At 42.0% G+C, this 17,959-nt stretch overlaps 1 protein-coding gene across 3 annotated transcripts in view; it reads right to left on the bottom strand.

Moving 5' to 3' along the window:
- ZNF215 (zinc finger protein 215) overlaps window positions 1-12,218 on the bottom strand; it is a 219,763-nt gene extending 207,545 nt beyond the window's left edge. For 2 of the 3 annotated variants that reach the window (XM_049098676.1, XM_049098678.1), the window contains exon 1: window positions 12,048-12,218. The gene's annotated coding sequence lies outside the window, so the exon portion shown is untranslated. The remainder of the gene's footprint in view (window positions 1-12,047) is intronic. The other variant, XM_049098684.1, reaches the window with a different exon arrangement.
- Window positions 12,219-17,959: the final 5,741 nt, after the last annotated feature.

The following is a 17,959-nucleotide window of genomic DNA, read 5'->3' as shown; positions in this document are numbered from 1 at the left end:
AATTTACCTTTCCCAATGCCATGCAAACCTCCCAACCCCCAACGGGTACTAAGATTCCTACAGCCGGAGGCCCATCACCAGCTTGTCCACTCTCACCTGGGGGCAGAGAGGAGGCAGAAACTGGGCTGCAGGGTCCCTGGTGAAGGATCAAGGATCAAGTGTGGGAGGGAATGATGTCTGCAGCCTCCAGATCCAGTCTGGAAGGACAGCACCGGTTGTGGGTTGGCTCCTAAGCAATGCCTCTCGGGGCTGCACTCCAGTCATCCTAGGAGTCTGACTCCACCCCAAGCCTTTCTGCCTTACTGAATTCCAGGTACAAACTCCAATTCTCCTACGTCCCACTCCTGAACAGAGAGCATTTTTCCTTCAAGGATCTATTTAAAGCTGAGGTCCTGAGAGTATGTAAACAGGGCATTCCCTGGAGCTTGAAAAGCCCTCAACCTGATTACCTTTCCATCCTCTGAGACATCCTAGGGCACTTGGTGTTCTATTTGAGGTCACAGGTTGAAGTCTCTAACTCATACTAGCACCCTTCATTCAAACCTTACACCAATAGCATTCCAGATAGCATCAGCAGATATATCTCAGAAATATACCGTATGACCGTATCATATTCTGTGTGAGAAATTATGTGGCTCTCTATTTAGCAATGATTGTTATATCATACTGTATACACAGGCATAAGGTGACCAAGTAACACTGATTTCCTTCCCAGAATGGCTGTACCTCTCATTTTCCCAAATGTAAATGTGTGTTCCTCTCTCTTCTGCTTTTTGCCAACAATTTACAGTATCTGACTTTCTAATTTCTGCCTGTCTAATAGAGGTAAATATATATCTCTTTCTTGTTTCCATTTGTAGACCATTAATACTAATGATTTTCAGTTTTGCTTTCTATTCTTGAAGGACTTTTGGTTAATTTTTGTAAATTCCCTTGTATATCCTCTGGTTGTTTACTTACGTTTTCTATTGGAGATTTCTTCCTTTTCTTCCTGAATGTGCTTGTTGGCCATGCCTATGTCTACCTCTGTGAGATTTCTGTTCATGTCTTTTGCCCATTTTATGATTGGATTGTTGTTTCTTTGGTGTTGAGTTTAATAAGTTCTTTATAGATCTTGGAAACTATCCCTTTATCTGATATGTCATTTGCAAATATCTTCTCCCATTCTGTAGGTTGCCTTTTAGTTTTGTTGACTGTATCCTTTGCTGTGAAAAAGCTTCTTATCTTGATGAAGTCCCAATAATTCATTTTTGCTTTTGTTTCTTTTGCCTTCGTGGATGTATCTTGCAAGAAGTTACTGTGGCCAAGTTCAAAAAGGGTGTGGCCTGTGTTCTCCTCTAGGATTTTGATGGAATCTTGTCTCACATTTGGATCTTTCATCCATTTTGAGTTTATCTTTGTATATGGTGCAAGAGAGTGGTCTAGTTTCATTCTTCTGCATGTGGATGTCCAATTTTCCCAGCACCATTTATTGAAGAGACTGCCTTTCTTCCAGTGGATAGTCTTTCCTCCTTTATCTAATATTAATTGACCATAAAGTTCAGGGTCCACTTCTGGGTTCTCTATTCGGCTCCATTGATCTATGTGTCTGTTTTTGTGCCAGTAGCACACTGTCTTGATTACCACAGCTTTGTAGTACAACCTGAAATCTGGCATTGTGATGCCCCCAGCTATGGTTTTCTTTTTTAAAATTCCCTTGACTATTTGGGGTCTATTCTGATTCCACACAAATCTTAAAATAATTTGTTCTAACTCTCTGAAGAAAGTCCATGGTATTTTGATAGGGATTGCATTAAACATGTAAATTGCCCTAGGTAACATTGACATTTTCACAATATTAATTCTGCCAATCCATAAGCATGGAATATTTTTCCATCTCTTTGTGTCTTCCTCAATTTCTTTCAGAAGTGTTCTATAGTTTTGAGGGTATAGATCCTTTACCTCTTTGGTTAGGTTTATTCCTAGGTATCTCAGGCTTTTGGGTGCAATTGTCAATGGGATCGACTCCTTATTTTCTCTTTCTTCAGTCCCATTGTTAGTGTATAGAAATGCCATTGATTTCTGGGCATTGATTTTGTATCCTGCCACGCTACCAAATTGCTGTATGAGTTCTAGCAATCTTGGGGTGGAGGCTTTTGGGTTTTCTATGTAGAGTATCATGTCATTGGCGAAGAGGGAGAGTTTGACTTCTTCTTTGCCAATTTGAATGCCTTTAATGTCTTTTTGTTGTCTGATTGCTGAGGCTAGGACTTCCAGTACTATGTTGAATAACAGTGGTGAGAGTGGACATCCCTGTCTTGTTCCTGATGTTAGGGGAAAGGCTCCCAGTGCTTCCCCATTGAGAATGATATTTGCTGTGGGATTTTTGTAGATGGCTGTTAAGATGTTGAGGAATGTTCCCTCTATCCCTACACTCTGAAGAGTTTTGATGAGGAATGGATGCTGTATTTTGTCAAATGCTGTCCCTGCATACATTGAAAGGATCATGTGGTTCTTGTTTTTTCTCTTGCTGATATGATGAATCACATTGATTGGTTTATGAGTGTTGAACAAGCCTTGCATCTCAGGGATAAATCCTACTTGGTCATGGTGAATAATCTTCTTAATGTATTGTTGGATCCTCTTGGCTAATATCTTGTTGAGAATGTTTGCATCTGTGTTAATCAGGGATATTGGTCTGTAATTCTCCTTTTTGGTGGGGTCTTTGTCTGTTTTGGAATTAAGGTGATGCTGGCCTCATAGAACGAGTTTCGAAGTACTCCACTCTTGCTATCTTTCCAAACAGCCCTAGTAGAATAAGTATGGTTTCTTCTTTAAACGTTTGATAGAATTCCCCTGGGAAGCCATCTGGCCCTGGACTTTTGTGTCCTGGGAGGTTTTTGATGACTGCTTCAATTTCCTCCCTGGTTATTGGCTTGTTCAGGCTTTCCATTTCTTCCAGTTCTAGTTTTGGTAGTTTGTGGTTTTCCAGAAATGCGTCCATTTCTTCTAGATTGCCCAATTTATTGGCATAATACGTTTTTAAAATCGTTTGTATTTCCTTGGTGTTGGTAGTGATCTCTCCCTTCTCATTCATGATTTTATTAATTTGAGTCTTCTCTGTCTTCTTTTTAATAAGGCTGGCTCATGGTTTATCTATCTTATTAATTCTTTCAAAGAACCAACTCCTGGTTTTGTTGATCTGTTCCACAGTTCTTCTGGTCTCGATTTCGTTGAGTTCTGCTCGAATCTTTATTTACTCTCTTCTTCTGCTGGGTGTAGGATCTATTTGCTGTTTTTTCTCTAGCTCCTTTAGGTGTAAGGTTAGCTTTTGTATTTGAGTTCTTTCCATTTTTTGGATGGATGCTTGTATTGCGATGTATTTCCCCCTCAGGACTGCTTTTGCTGTATCCCAAAATTTTGAACCCTTGTATCTTCATTCTCATTAGTTTCCATGATAGGTTTTAATTCTTCCTTAATTTCCTGGTTGACCCTTTCATTTTTAGCAAGATGGTCCTTAACCTCCATGTGTTTGAAGTCCTTCCAAACTTCTTGTTGTGATTTAGTTCTAATTTCCAGGCATTATGGTCTGAGAATACACAGGGGACGATCCCAGTCTTTTGGTATCCGTTAAGACCTGATTTGTGACCCAGTATGTGGTCTATTCTGGAGAAAGTTCCAGGTGCACCCGAGAAGAAAGTGTATTCAGTTGCATTTTGACGTAAAGTTCTGTAGATATCTGTGAAATCCATCTGGTCCAGTGCATCATTTAAAGCTCTTGTTTCTTTGGAGATGTTGTGCTTAGAGGACCTATCGAGTGTAGAAAGTGCTAGATTGAAGTCACCAAGTATATGTGTATTATTATCTAAGTATGTCTTAACTTTGGTTATTAACTCATGGATATATTTGGCAGCTCCCACATTGGGGGCATATATATTGAGGATTGTTAAGTCCTCTTGTTGGATAGATCCATTAAGGATGATATAGTGTCCCTCTCCATTCTCACTACAGTCTTCGGGGTAAATTTTAGTTTATCTGATATGAGGATGGCTACCCCTGCTTTCTTTTGAGGACCATTTGAATGGTAAATTGTCCTCCAACCTTTTATTTTCAGGCTGTAGGTGTCCTTACGTCTAAAATGAGTCTCTTGTAGACAGCAGATAGATGGGTCCTGCTTTTTTATCCAGTCTGACGCTTTGGGACTTTTGATGGGGTCATTAAGCCCATTCATGTTCAGAGTTACTATTGAAAGATATGAGTTTAGTGTCATCATGATCCCTACTCAGTCCCTGTTTTTGTGGATTGTTCCATTGGAATTCTTCTTAAAGGGGAATTTTAAGAGTCCCCCTTAAAATTTCTTGCAAAGCTGGTTTGGAGGTCACATATTCTTTCAGTTCCTGCCTGTCTTGGAAGCTATTTATCTCTCCTTCCATTCTGAATGAGAGCCTTGCAGGATAAAGTATTCTTGGCTGCATGTTTTTCCTATTTAGGACCCTGAATATATCCTGCCAGCTCTTTCTGGCCTGCCAGTTCTCTGTGGAGAGGTCTGCTGTTAATCTGATATCTCTCCCCATAGAAGTTAGGGATTTCTTGTCTCTTGCTGCTTTAAGGATATTCTCTTTATCTTTGGAATTTGCAAGCTTAACTATTAAATGTCAAGGTGTTGAACGGTTTTTTATTTTAGAGGGGGATCTCTCTATTTCCTGGATCTGAATGCCTGTTTCCCTTCCCAGATTAGGAAAGTTTTCAGCTATGATTTGTTCAAATACATATTCTGGCCCTCTGGCCCTTTTGGCGCCCTTGGGAACCCCAATTAAACGTAGGTTTTTCTTCCTCAGGGTGTCATTTATTTCCCTTAATCTATCCTCATGGTCTTTTAATTGTTTGTCTCTTTTTTCCTCAGTTTCCCTCTTTGCCATCAACTTGTCTTCTATGTTACTCACTCGTTCTTCCACCTTGTTAATCCTCATCCGTAGGACCTCTAGATTGGATTGCATCTCATTTAATTGATTTTTAATTTCTTCCTGATTAGATCTAAATTCTGCAGTCATGAAGTCTCTTGAGTCCTTTATGCTTTTTTCTAGAGCCACCAGTAGCTGTATAATAGTGCTTCTGAATTGGCTTTCTGACATTGAATTGTAATCCAGATTTTGTAACTCTGTGGGAGAGAGGACTGTTTCTGATTCTTTCTTTTGAGGTGAAGTTTTCCTTCTAGTCATTTTGCTCAGTGCAGAGGGCCAAAAGCAAGTTGTACTGGGAAAAGGAGAAAAAGAGAGGAGAGAAAGAAGGAAAGAAAAGAGAAAAATAAAAAAGAAAAAAAGAAGAAAAAAGGAAAAAAATAGAAGAAAAAGAGAAAGAGAAAGAAAGGAAAAAAAAGGGTCGGGGAAGCAAACAAATCAAAAAGCAAAACCCTCTTACACTGTTGGTGGGAATGTGAACTGGTGCAGCCACTCTGGAAAACTGTGTGGAGGTTCCTCAAACAGTTAAAAATATACCTGCCCTACGACCCAGCAATTGCACTGTTGGGGATTTACCCCAAAGATACAAATGCAATGAAACGCCGGGACACCTGCACCCCGATGTTTCTAGCAGCAATGGCCACTATAGCCAAACTGTGGAAGGAGCCTCGGTGTCCAACGAAAGATGAATGGATAAAGAAGATGTGGTTTATGTATACAATGGAATATTACTCAGCTATTAGAAATGACAAATACCCACCATTTGCTTCAACGTGGATGGAACTGGAGGGTATTATGCTGAGTGAAGTAAGTCAGTCGGAGAAGGACAAACATTATATGTTCTCATTCATTTGGGGAATATAAATAATAGTGAAAGGGAAAATAAGGGAAGGGAGAAGAAATGGGTGGGAAATATCAGAAAGGGAGACAGAACGTAAAGACTGCTAACTCTGGGAAACGAACTAGGGGTGGTAGAAGGGGAGGAGGGCGGGGGGTGGGAGTGAATGGGTGACGGGCACTGGGTGTTATTCTGTATGTTAGTAAATTGAACAATAAAAAAAAAGAAAATAAATAAAAAAGAAAACAAAACAAAACAAAACAAAAACAAAAACAAAAACAAAAACATGGGGGAGTATCTTTTGATTCTGTATACTTAAGTCCCTTGACTTCCCCTGGAACTTGTCCGTCTACCTGGTCTTCTGGTGGAGGGGTCCGCTGTGCTGATTTTCAGGTGTTAGCACTTGGGAGAGCTGCTCTCCCCCTTGCCTGCTGTAGGGCTCAGTGAGTAATGTTTATCCTCTTTATCTGGTGGTGCCACTTTGAGGTTCAGCGGCGGTTGTTTACTTTGTGAGGCCCCAGGAGGAACAACCCCAGTGGAGGCGGCCAGCTCTGGAGCCCTGGAGTCAGCTCCCACAGTAACTACAGAGCTCTCTGTCTGCAGGGCCTGGAGGCTCTGGGCGGGGCCACTGATCCGCTCAGCTCCCGGCAGGAGCGTCCTTGCTGTCCTGGGCCCTCCTGGCCTCTGCCTGTCCCAGGGGGAGGCCGGATCCTGGGCTGTGTCCCCGGCGCCCTGTGCTCCGGGGCTTGTGGGGCCTGCGCTGTTGGATTCGCGCTCCCCACCGGGAAGCCCTCTCCCCGTGGAGCCGCTGCTCGAGCCCCTCCGAGCTGCTCCGGGTCCAGCCCTGCGTGCTGCAGCCCTTTAGGGAGCTCGCGCACTCTCCCTGGAGCACAGGTGTCTGTTAGTGTCCCAGGGAGCCCGAGGGCATCCCCTCCCCTCCTGGGGTCCTGCTCTAACTCCCTGCGAGCCCCTTTCCGCCCGGAAGATTGGTGCAGCTCCTGCCTTTCCTGGAGGGAGCTTTCCTGTCCTGGGGACACTCGGCCCTGCCTTAGCCCGGCTCCTCGCGTGGCCCGTCAACCTTGGATGTCTTTTGTTTCTTTATTTCTTTTTTCCCCCGTCTTCCTACCTTGATAGAAGCCTGAACTCTTCTCACTGTAGCATTCCAGCTGCTGTTCTCTCTTTAAATCTCAGGCCGAAAATAAAATAAAAAAATAAAAAAATAAAATAAAATAAAATAAAATAAAATAAAATAAAATAAAATAAAATAAAATAAATCTCAGGCCAAATTCGTAGATTCTCACATGATTTCAAGGTTATCTAGGTAATTTGGTGGGGACAGGTGACTTGGGGACCCTACTCTTCCTCCATCTTGCCCCCTATTCATAAATTACTTGTATAAAATGTTTTTCATTGAAGACAAATCTCAGATGTTGAGGAAATCAAATTCATCAACTGTTTCATTATGGTCTGTGCTTTGGAGGTTCTGTCCGCTAGGTCAGAAAGATAGATGTTCCCTTATGTTTTCTTGCATAATGTCATTGTTTTATTTTAACTTTTATTTAATCTATTTAGAGTCTACCTTCTTGTGTCATATTATGTAGAAATCCAGTTTTATTTTTCTCTAGGTAGTAAACTAGTATTTAGTGATGCTTTATACTTCACTATTTGTCCTCTTCCTAAGGATTTTTGGAATTAACTTTGTCAGACATTAAAATCATATATGTCTATCTACGAACTCTGAATTCTGTTCCACTTATCACTCTTTTTTTTCCCACCAGTGCCACTTGGCTTTTACTTTGTGACTTAGCAATATTGCCAATAGAAAAGAAAGAAGTTCTATTTTTTTTCTTTTAATATGTATATTTTTTATTGGAGTTCGATTTGCCAACATATAACACCCAGTGCTCATCCTGACAAGTGCCCCACTCAGAGCCCATCACCCAGTCACCCCATACCCCTGCCCACCTCCCTTTCCACTACCCCTTGTTCGATTTCCAGAGTTATGAGTCTTTAATGTTTTATCACCCTCTCTGATTTTTCCCACTCATTTATCATATGGTTTCACTCATACAGGGAATATAAAAAATAGTGAAAGGGATTATAGAGGAAAGGAGAGGTTCTATTTCTAACTGTGGTTTTAATTTGCAATTCCAAAACATCTAATGATGTGCAACATCCTTTCCTGTTCCTGTCAGCCATTTGTATACTTTCCTTGGAGACATACCTTTTGAAGCCCTTTGTCCATTTTTAAATTGTGTTGTTTCCTTTTCTCGTTTTTGAGTTTCAGGAATTCTTTATATATTCTGGATACTAGATCCTTCTCAGATATATGATTTGCAAGTATTTTCTCCCATTCTTTTTTTTTTAATTTTGTCGTAATTTTTTATTTATTTATGATAGTCACACACAGAGAGAGAGAGAGGCAGAGAGACATAGGCAGAGGGAGAAGCAGGCTCCATGCACCGGGAGCCCGACGTGGGATTCGATCCCGGGTCTCCAGGATCGCGCCCTGGGCCAAAGGCAGGCGCTAAACCGCTGCGCCACCCAGGGTTCCCTTTTTCTCCCATTCTATGAGATGTCATTTCACTTTCATGGGGAGACTAAGGTAAACAACTCAAACATGGTTTCAGTAGTGTTTTTCTTGATTAAACATTCAATTGGCTGCTGTAAACTTCTATTTTCCAGAAACCAGATAAAGTTAATTCTGACAGTATTTGTTATGTTTTTGCATTTTTTTTGGAGGGAGGGCCAACTTCCCCTTAGTATATTTACTTTAGTACTGTCTCTCATAAATTTTTTAAAAGATTTTATTTATTTATTCATGAGAGATGCAGAGAGAGAGAGAAAGAGAGAGAGAGAGAGGCAAAGACACAGGCAGAGGGAGAAGCAGACTCTGCAGGGAGCCCAATGCGGGACTTGATCTCGAGTCTCCAGGATCATGCCCTGGCCTGAAGCAGGCGCTAAACCGCTGAGCCACCCAGGGACCCCCATAAATATTTTTTTATAGAGTTTTGGCTATGTTGTAATCATTTAAAGAAATATTTGGGATTTTGTTAATATATCATATTAATACTTTATTTTCGATTTCATTGATTTCTTCTTTTATCTTTATTATTTATTTATTTTTGCCTTTGGATTGACCCTGATATTTCTACTCCTGTCCCAGCAGTTTCAATTAAATGCTTAGTCTCATTTTTTCTCTTCTCTCTCTCCCTCTCTCTAAATGAGTTATTACTTATATATAGAATGTGTACCAATCTGCATACAGCTCAAGAAAATCTTACGTACGTATTTGTATAACTATTATATAGATCAGAATGTAGGACCCTCACAGCCATCAAAAGGGTCTCAGTCAACTCCAAATCAAAAGTCTCTCAAAGGTAACCATTACTTGGAATTCTAAAAATATAAATTAATTTTCTTCTTCCTGAACTTCAAAGAAGTGGAATCTGATAGAATATAATTTTTAGGGGCACCTGGGTGGCAGAGTCAGTTAAGTGTCTGCCTTCTGCTCAGGTCATGATCCCAGGGTCCTGGGATATAGTCCCACATCAGGCTTCCTGCTCATTGAGGAGTCTGCTTCTCCCTCTACCACTGCCCCTTCCTCTGCTTATGTTCTCTCTCTCTCTAAAATAAATAAATAAAAAATTTTAAAACTGAATGTACTTTGTAATGTCTGCTGCTTATACTACACATCTTTCCATCTACCTGATGCATGTAGTAGTAGTTCTTTCAAAAATATTTTAATAGTTTTGCACTGCATGATTGTATCACAAATTATCCTTTCTATTATCTGTGAAATTTATACTGTTTCCAAATCCAGCTATTATAAATAAGGTGGTAATAAAAAATCTCAACATAGTTATGGTGGATATAAGCACTTGTATCCACAAGGCATGTATACCACAGAGGAGTGAAACCACTGGTTACAGGAGAGAAGGCATATATTTAAGGTTATGTTTTAAAGATGCTGCCAAATGGACCTTCTGAATTGACTGTGCCAAGCTAATCCCCCATCAACAATGTAAAGTGTTAAAAATCCTCAGACATTTAAATCCATCCTTATGAGGCTTAGTGGTATTTCACTGTACTTTTAATGTATGTATTCTAGTTGGTAATTTTGTTGTGTAACTTTTTATATGCTTATTAGCTATTTGTGTTCCCTATGCTGTAAAGACTTGTTCTAGTCTTTTGCCCATTTTATAAACTGGAATTTTCTGACTTTTCCTACCTGTAGGAGTTCCTTATATATTCTGGGCAGTAAGTCCACAAGTTAGCATCAAGTTATTAAAATAACTATGGGTATTAGGAGAGACAAAGAAAATAGGGTTAAATGTTAATAATTGAAGAATCTATTATTATCTAGGGCACATCATATTCACATTCTACACATGATGAAGTTCTTAATAATCGTATGTAGAATATGTAATACAACGGGGTTGCAACCTAGAACCTAGAAACCCAGTACTTAATTCCAACAATACAACACTTCGCAAAAAAGAGGACAAGTAAGCAGAACTGAAAATGGGGCCCATAAATGGAGATGTGAGTGCTAACTGCATGCTATTTTTTATTCTACTTATAACCCTTTGGGAACCTATGAGAAGAAACAGAGCTGAAGATCCACCCTAATGATTCAGAATTCTCCTGAGCACTTCACCCACTGCAGAGACTGCTCCAAGTATCCTTCTGGTGACCTCGTTTAAATGGAACTATTGTTGCACAGTATGCCTTGACGTCAATAACACCTTTGGAGGCAACAGGACAACAGAGTTGTGGGGATTCCCCTTTCTGGCTTGTCTTTGATCTTGGCTTCAGAGATTTTATGGAACTGGTTGACTCAGATGACTTATACCAAGATGCTCACACTTTTGCATTCTCCCCTCTGCCCACTAACATGCTAATTTGATGGTTTTTTCATTCCTCAGATGAAAAAATGGTTGTAATATTATTAAAGGGATGGAAAGATGGGTGTCTGAGTGACTAAGTGGTTGAATATCTGCCTTCAGCTCAGGGAGTGATCAAGTCCAGGGACTGAATCCCACATTGAGCTCCTTGCATGGAGCCTGCTTCTCCCTCTGGCTATGTCTCTGCCTCTCTATCTCTCTCTGTGTCTCTCATGAATAAATAAATAAAATCTTTTTTTAAAAAAAAAGTTTTAAAAAAATAAAGGTATCAAAAGAGAAGGCACAATGTGAAAGCTAATAACCTGGCATATATTGGGAGTGAACTAAAATTTGGCCTTTAAAATTCAACTAATTTGGTTCAAACAATCAGATCCTTAGGGGTAAATCTCTCTAATCGATCTAGCCAAGGTGTTTTCCACAGTGGATCTACTTTAACAAACAACTACAATGTCAAATTCCTTGTGAAGAAGAATCTTGGTCCCCACGTAGAGAGGACATAAGTAGAACTTCCATGGAGTCCATATTGATTCTCCATGTGGGGATGTATATGCCTTGCTGAGCTGGGCTTGGAAGACAGTAAGTCGGTATGGAGGATAGGGAGTACGTGATTTTGAGCACAAAAGACTTTATAATCAGAACTGAAATTTAGTATTTTCTCTTGATTCCGATGGACTCCCTCAGAATCTTCTTCCTAAAAGAAATGTCAGAAGAGACAATGCATGGCTCCATAAACCGATCATCTTGTTTCATTCGTCATAAATGTCATTATTAGAGAAATGAACTTAAAGTTGACGTTCAGTCTCTTGAAAAGGCAGAATAATGAGAGAGAAGTTTGGCAGCACACATGATTCCCTCTGAGAAGCAAGGTACTTTCTGTGGGTGAAGAGGGTTGTTTCGTAGAGCAAGTTTACATGTCAACTAAAGAGCTGATAGGCAGTGGCCTAGGTAAAACCCCTTCGCGCCTGGCGCAGGGAGAGGGGCGCAGAGGGCCCGGTGCACACGGAGCGTCTGAAACCGAGAAAGACGCCTCGAAGCGTCCGCACTGGCGGGAGGTCAGGGATGACTGGGAAGAAGGCCAGTGGGATGCAGACTTCCCACCGCGTCTGCAGTCGACGCAGCCAGCCCCGTCACCCCGGCCCCCAAGCACCCCCTCCAGCCGCCCGAGGCCCGCAGGCCGCCCCCGCAGCAGGGCGGAGAGGCGGCGCCGCACGCGGCTCCCCGGGCTCCGGCGCGCACCCCTCCTCCTGCAGCCCGCGCCTCCCCGCCGCCCGCGCCCCCCGGGGTCCCGCACACACTGCGGGGCGCGCGCCCCAACCCGCGGACGCGCCGCAGCGGGGCTCCCCGCGCCGCACAGCGCGTCCTCACCGCCACCGAGCCGGTGGTCCCTGGGCGCGGCTCCCGGCAGGGGCTCCGTTCCGTCCGCCCGGGCGCCAGGGGCGACGGCAGCCGCGGAGGCCGTGCGGCTCCGGGCGGGGGCAGCCGGCGTGGGCACTGACGCCCGAGCCAAGCAGCAGGGCACAGCCCGCCCTTCCGCGCCGCCCGGGTCCTGCGAGTCCCAGAAGCCCAGGCGCCCCCCCGACCCCGCCCCCGGGCGCGCGCACGCGCACCATGCTAAGGAGCCCCCAGCGGCCCCCGCGGCCCCAGGCCACCTGAGAAGACCCCGCCCCTCCCCAGCTCCAGGTCCCGCCCCCAAGCAACAGGCCACGCCCCTCCTCGTCTCAGGCCCCGCCCACTCCTATCCCCAGGCCCCGCCCCCTCCCCATCTCCAGGCCAGCCTTTCCCTAGGCCCCACCCACCCGTAGAAGGCTGTCCAACCAGGGGGCTGGGAGTGGGCGGCAGCAGGCCACAGTGAGGGTGGAGGCGAGGGTGAGGTGCAGGGAGAGTGGTGTATCATACATTCTTAGGTTCCCCCATCCCATCCGTGATAACTGGCCAAAATCCTCTTCATCTCCTCATGTCACCCCCAACTCATTTGCGTGGAACCAACAAACAAAGCTAAATTTTGAAAACATGCTGCTTTGTATATAACATGGTGGTCATTGATTGATTGATTGATTCATTCATTCATTCATTCATTCATTCTGTTTTCCATCTAAATAAAAAGTCTCGCGGAAGGTCATGAGTTCAGTTTGGGCTTGTTAAGTACGAGATAATTCTGGGTGATCCAAGAAGCATTATCAAATAGACAGATGGATGGGGAGGGTCCACAGCTTATTGGGGTCTGAGGCCAGAGGTGTACACTTTGTGTCTGTTCTGGGTGGATAATAGTTGAGGCTATGGGGGAGAATGACATTGCAGAAAGGAAGAGAAAAAGAGAAAACACTCAAAGGAGAAGGTCCTGGCTTGAGGCCCAGGGGAAGACTCCACAGAATCAGTCACAGAGAGCCTCCAGGGAGGGAGCTTTAAATCTAGACCATGAGTTCACCAACGTAAAACAAAAAGGTTACTAGGAGCTTTTTCTAACCTCCTCTGTGCTCACTACTGTCTTAAGCACATTATACATAGCATCTCACTCATCACCACAAAACACCTTAAGGTAAGCTAGAGATTAGCATCCCCAATTTGTTGTAGCTAAAATCTGGCAAAGCTAAGCTCCAAGCTCAGATCACTTCTTTTTTTTTTTTTTTTTTTTTTTTTTTTATGATAGTCACAGAGAGAGAGAGAGGGGCAGAGACACAGGCAGAGGGAGAAGCAGGCTCCATGCACTGGGAGCCCGACGTGGGATTCGATCCCGGGTCTCCAGGATTGTGCCCTGGGCCAAAGGCAGGCGCCAAACTGCTGTGCCACCCAGGGATCCCTCAGATCACTTCTTACTCAGATCACTGCTGTTCACTCAATGATATTTTTCAAGATTGGGGGTATGGTGTATGCTATGAATTGTTTGTGATGAGGCTGGCCTTAATAAAGTCTTAATAATGTAGCCAGACAAAAATTAAAATTTTATCTTGTAATATTGCCAGTAAAGAGGCTCAGACATGATCTATACCTGGTTAAAGATCAGTGCAATGGAAAAGGCACAAAGTAGGACAGACCTTCTCTCCTAACTCTCATAGATAGGAGATTTCTGACCATGTGCCATCAAAGGCCCCCTGAATCCCTGAGGCTGCTGTCTAATTAAATAGGGCAACCTTCTGGTTGTGGTCACTTTACTAAACGTCCAGATTTTTAGTTCAATAATCTTGTAAAGTTTTTCTCAATATATGACATTCATAGTAAAGGTAAAGGACTCTGAAGCTCTCTGGGACTTGATCCTTGACATCATGCTATCGTTTACTACAAACTCCCCTTTCCTTTTAGCATCATGAAATCCAGATCTTCTGAATTAGAACCTATCTGTATTTATTTAAGAGAAAAATAAAGAGAAAACTTGACTTAAGCCAATAGTTTTCCTAGACCACATATTAATTCAGCAGATTTTTATTGAGAATCTAATATGTGGCAGATGTTGTACTAGCAATAGGTAACATATAAGGAAACATAATCAGATGAGGACTATCTTAATGTCTAACAGAAGCAGTCCTTATGCTAAGCTATTGTATCTCTTCATTCAACATTCTGTGTTCTACAAGTCCTTAGAATATTGTGTTGTGTAGATTATGAATTACACTGGTCAGGCTGGAATCACATTAGTGAGGGTGATTTGGTTTCACAGGCCATGTGTAATGGACATATTACACATGCAATATGTACATGTTTTTGGCTTCTGGTCATTTGAGTTCCCTTTCACATTTATTGTCTTCGGTGAGTCTTGGGCTACTTAGAGCCTGTCTCCCTCCACAGAAGCTGGATACACCTGAAATTCAGTTTCTTGTCATCACCATAGCTATGGTATAGCTTGTAAGGTGGAGTCAGTCAGATATTCCCAGTCTACACTCTGAATTAAACTCCAGTGATATGATAAAGCAAGGACAGCAAGTCGTTTCTTTTCTTTTTTAAAAAATTGACTTTTTTTTAGATCAGTTTTAGGCTTACAGAAAAACTGAGAAGTACCCTGAGTCCACATATACCCACTTTCCCTTATTACTGACATCTTACATTATTATTATTATGGCATTTGTTACTTTTAAGAAACCAACATTGGTACCTCATGATTTTAAGTTTTTATTTATTTATTTATTTGAGAGTGAGAGAGAAAGAGAGAGCAAGGGGAGGGGCAGAGAGGGAGGGAGAGAGAGAATCCCAAGTATCCTCCACGCTGAGTGTGGAGCCCCAAATGGGGAATAATCACACCACTCCAAAATCCCAAGATCATGACCTGAGCTGAAACCAAGAGTCAGACACCCAAACGACTAAGCCACCAAGCCGCCTACTGATACAGTATTTTTTTAATGTTTTTTTTTTTTGCTTTTTCTTTTTTTTTTAATTTATTTTTTATTGGTGTTCAATTTACTAACATACAGAATAACCCCCAGTGCCCGTCACCCATTCACTCCCACCCCCCGCCCTCCTCCCCTTCTACCACCCTTAGTTCGTTTCCCAGAGTTAGCAGTCTTTACGTTCTGTCTCCCTTAACCAAAATTCATACTTCATTTGGATTCCTTTCTTTCCTTTAAAGAGTTGATGTATTCATTTGAGAGAGACAGCACGAGTGTAGCAGGAGGGGTAGAGGAAGAAGCAGACACCCCACTGAGCAGGGAGGCCCACATGGGGTTTGGTCCCAGACCCCGAGATCATGACCTGAGCCAAAGGCGGATGCTTAACTGACTGAGCCACTCAGGTGCCCCCGTTCTTTTCTTTTCTTTTCTTTTCTTTTCTTTTCTTTTCTTTTCTTTTCTTTTCTTTTCTTTTCTTTTCTTTTCTTTTCTTTTCTTTTTTTCTTTTCTTTTCTTTTCTTTTCTTTTTTTCTTTTCTTTTCTTTTCTTTTCTTTTCTTTTCTTTTTTCTTTCTTTTCTTTTCTTTTCCCTTATATCCCTTTTCTGATCCAGGATCCCACACAGGATGCCATATTACATTTACTGAGCATCTCTCCTTAAGATCCTCTTGGCTGTGACAGGTTCTCAGACTTGTGTTTTGCTGACCTTTCCAGATTTAAAGAGTACTGGTCACATATTTTATAGGAAGATGACCTATTAGAATTTGTCTGGTGTTCTTCTCGAATTAGACTGAGGTTATGGGTTTAGGGGAGGGAGGTCACAAAGATAAAGTGCTATCTCCATCACATCATCTCGAGGGCACATACTACTCAGGTGATCACTATTGCTGTTCACCTGGATCACCTGACTGACTTAGTGTTGGTCAGCACACAATTTCCTTTGTCTTTTTCTTTTAGGGGCAGAGGAAGCACCAACAGCCCAATTTCCAGCCTCAGTGAAGCAGCAGCTCCAGCAGCAGGGCCTGGGCTGATGGTGTTGGCAGAGTGACGTGCACCATCTAGTGCTGAGTGGTAGCGACGTTGTCATCACACCCATTCTATCTGATTTTGGTCTGTGGTTCTGGCTGCGGGACCAGAATTACCATTCTTTCAATAATTTTCCTTCTATCTTAAATCATACATAGTCAATCTCTCTTACTTGCAACTAAGAACCTTTATCTATATGTTATCTTTATTATTATTTTTGGGTGTATACAGGAAATGTTTTCTTTGGAAGCTTTCTGGCAGTTTATTCCCTCTCTCCTTCCATAGCAGGAGAGAGCATGTGTTGGGGATTTTTTTTTTGGGGGGGAAGTCTTGTTTTGTTTTGAGAGAGATGGAAGCTTTTATTCATAGAGTGAAAAAACCCCATCGATATCTATTTTGATGGAATGAATGGGAGCATAATTCTCTCAGCATTTCGGTTATCCACTGCTGTATAATAAACCACCTCAGAACTTAGTGCCTAAAAACTGTAACCATTTTATTTTGCCCAGGATCTATGGTTTCAGAATTTGGAGTGGGGATGGCAACTACTGGTAAAGGCAATATTTAAAGACACGACCATGGCATGGATGGCTGAGATCGTGGGAGGAATTCTGAGAATGCAGAATAGTTTAGTATTTCATTTTATGTGAAAATTAGAAAACCTAAGAACTATAACAGGAGTAGTGTGTTGTGGAAAGTAGTGTGGGCAGTTACCCAGGGGTTAAAGTCTTCAAAGTAAAGAGGGAAGTGACCTAGGAATGTAAAATTTTTTATAAAGTTCACTATCCCACTTTCTCATCCATATCTTCTTTCTTCTTCATGATAAGACTTCTCTAAATTAGTGTCAAAATTTTCTGTTTACATTTTCTTATTTTTCCTCCCATTAGTGAAATAGATCTCATTTAGATCATCATGGGCAGCCAAATCACCAACTTCACCTATTAGTGTTTTGTCCTTGTCTATATCATTTCAATTAACACATGTTTATATGTGAGTTTTCTCTGATCCTCACACCCCAGATTAGAGTTTGTCTATTGTAGTGCAGCTCCAGCAATTTCAAAGGACAGCATCAAGGGGACCTGGATGGAACAGTTGGTTAAGTGTCCTCCTTAGGCTCAGGTCATGACCCCTGGGTCCTGGCATAAAACCCTTAATTAGGCTCCTGACTAAGTGAGGAATCTGCTTATTCCTCTCCTTCTGCACCTTCCCCCTGCTCCTTCTCTCTCTCTCACTCTCTCGAGTAAATAAATATAATCTTTAAAAATAGATAGTAACAAATGCAAGATTGTGTATTGAAACACATTATGCATTAGTCACTGCTCTGGGTATATTGAATGCTATTAGAGTCAGATCAGATAAAATGAAATGAAATAAGTACTCAATAAATAGTTTTAAAATGATAGCATGGATGCATGAGTGAAAGAAAGAAGAAATTTACCTAATAGATATTACTTCACTGGAGAGGTCTATAGCAGAGTCAGTAGTTCCTGACTCATCCATGGCAACTGTAGGATGGTTATCTTTAAATCTCCTCTAAACAAGTGCTTGATTTCAAGTTTGGGTAAAATAAGCTGTCAACTAGATTGTTTTGATTAAGGATCTATGAAACCTGAAGTGGACTCCAGAATTGGCCATTCTTGAGAAGTTGAGTCATAGTGAGATGTGGTTACAGGCATCTAAGCCTATGGAGGGATCAGCCTCAGATTAGTAAACTGCATTTCTAAATTTCTAATTTTTCTTTTGCTTTTGGAAGAGGTATTCATTGGGTAAAGTGGGCTTGTTCAAATAAGGATGACCAGAATGAATACAGGGTGCCAAAACATGTTAGATAAAGGAACTTTAAAGAAACAAGTAGATGGTTGGCTGTGAGAATTGAATTTCGGCCAATACGGAAAATTTCTTCAGTAGGCTGTGGTATAGGAAAATGAAAATTGTTCTA

The sequence above is a fragment of the Canis lupus genome, chromosome 21, assembly GCF_003254725.2.
Source record: "Canis lupus dingo isolate Sandy chromosome 21, ASM325472v2, whole genome shotgun sequence".
NCBI lineage: Eukaryota > Metazoa > Chordata > Mammalia > Carnivora > Canidae > Canis > Canis lupus.
The sequence above is the reverse complement of the archived record's forward strand: the minus strand, read 5'-3'. Positions and strand labels throughout refer to the sequence as shown.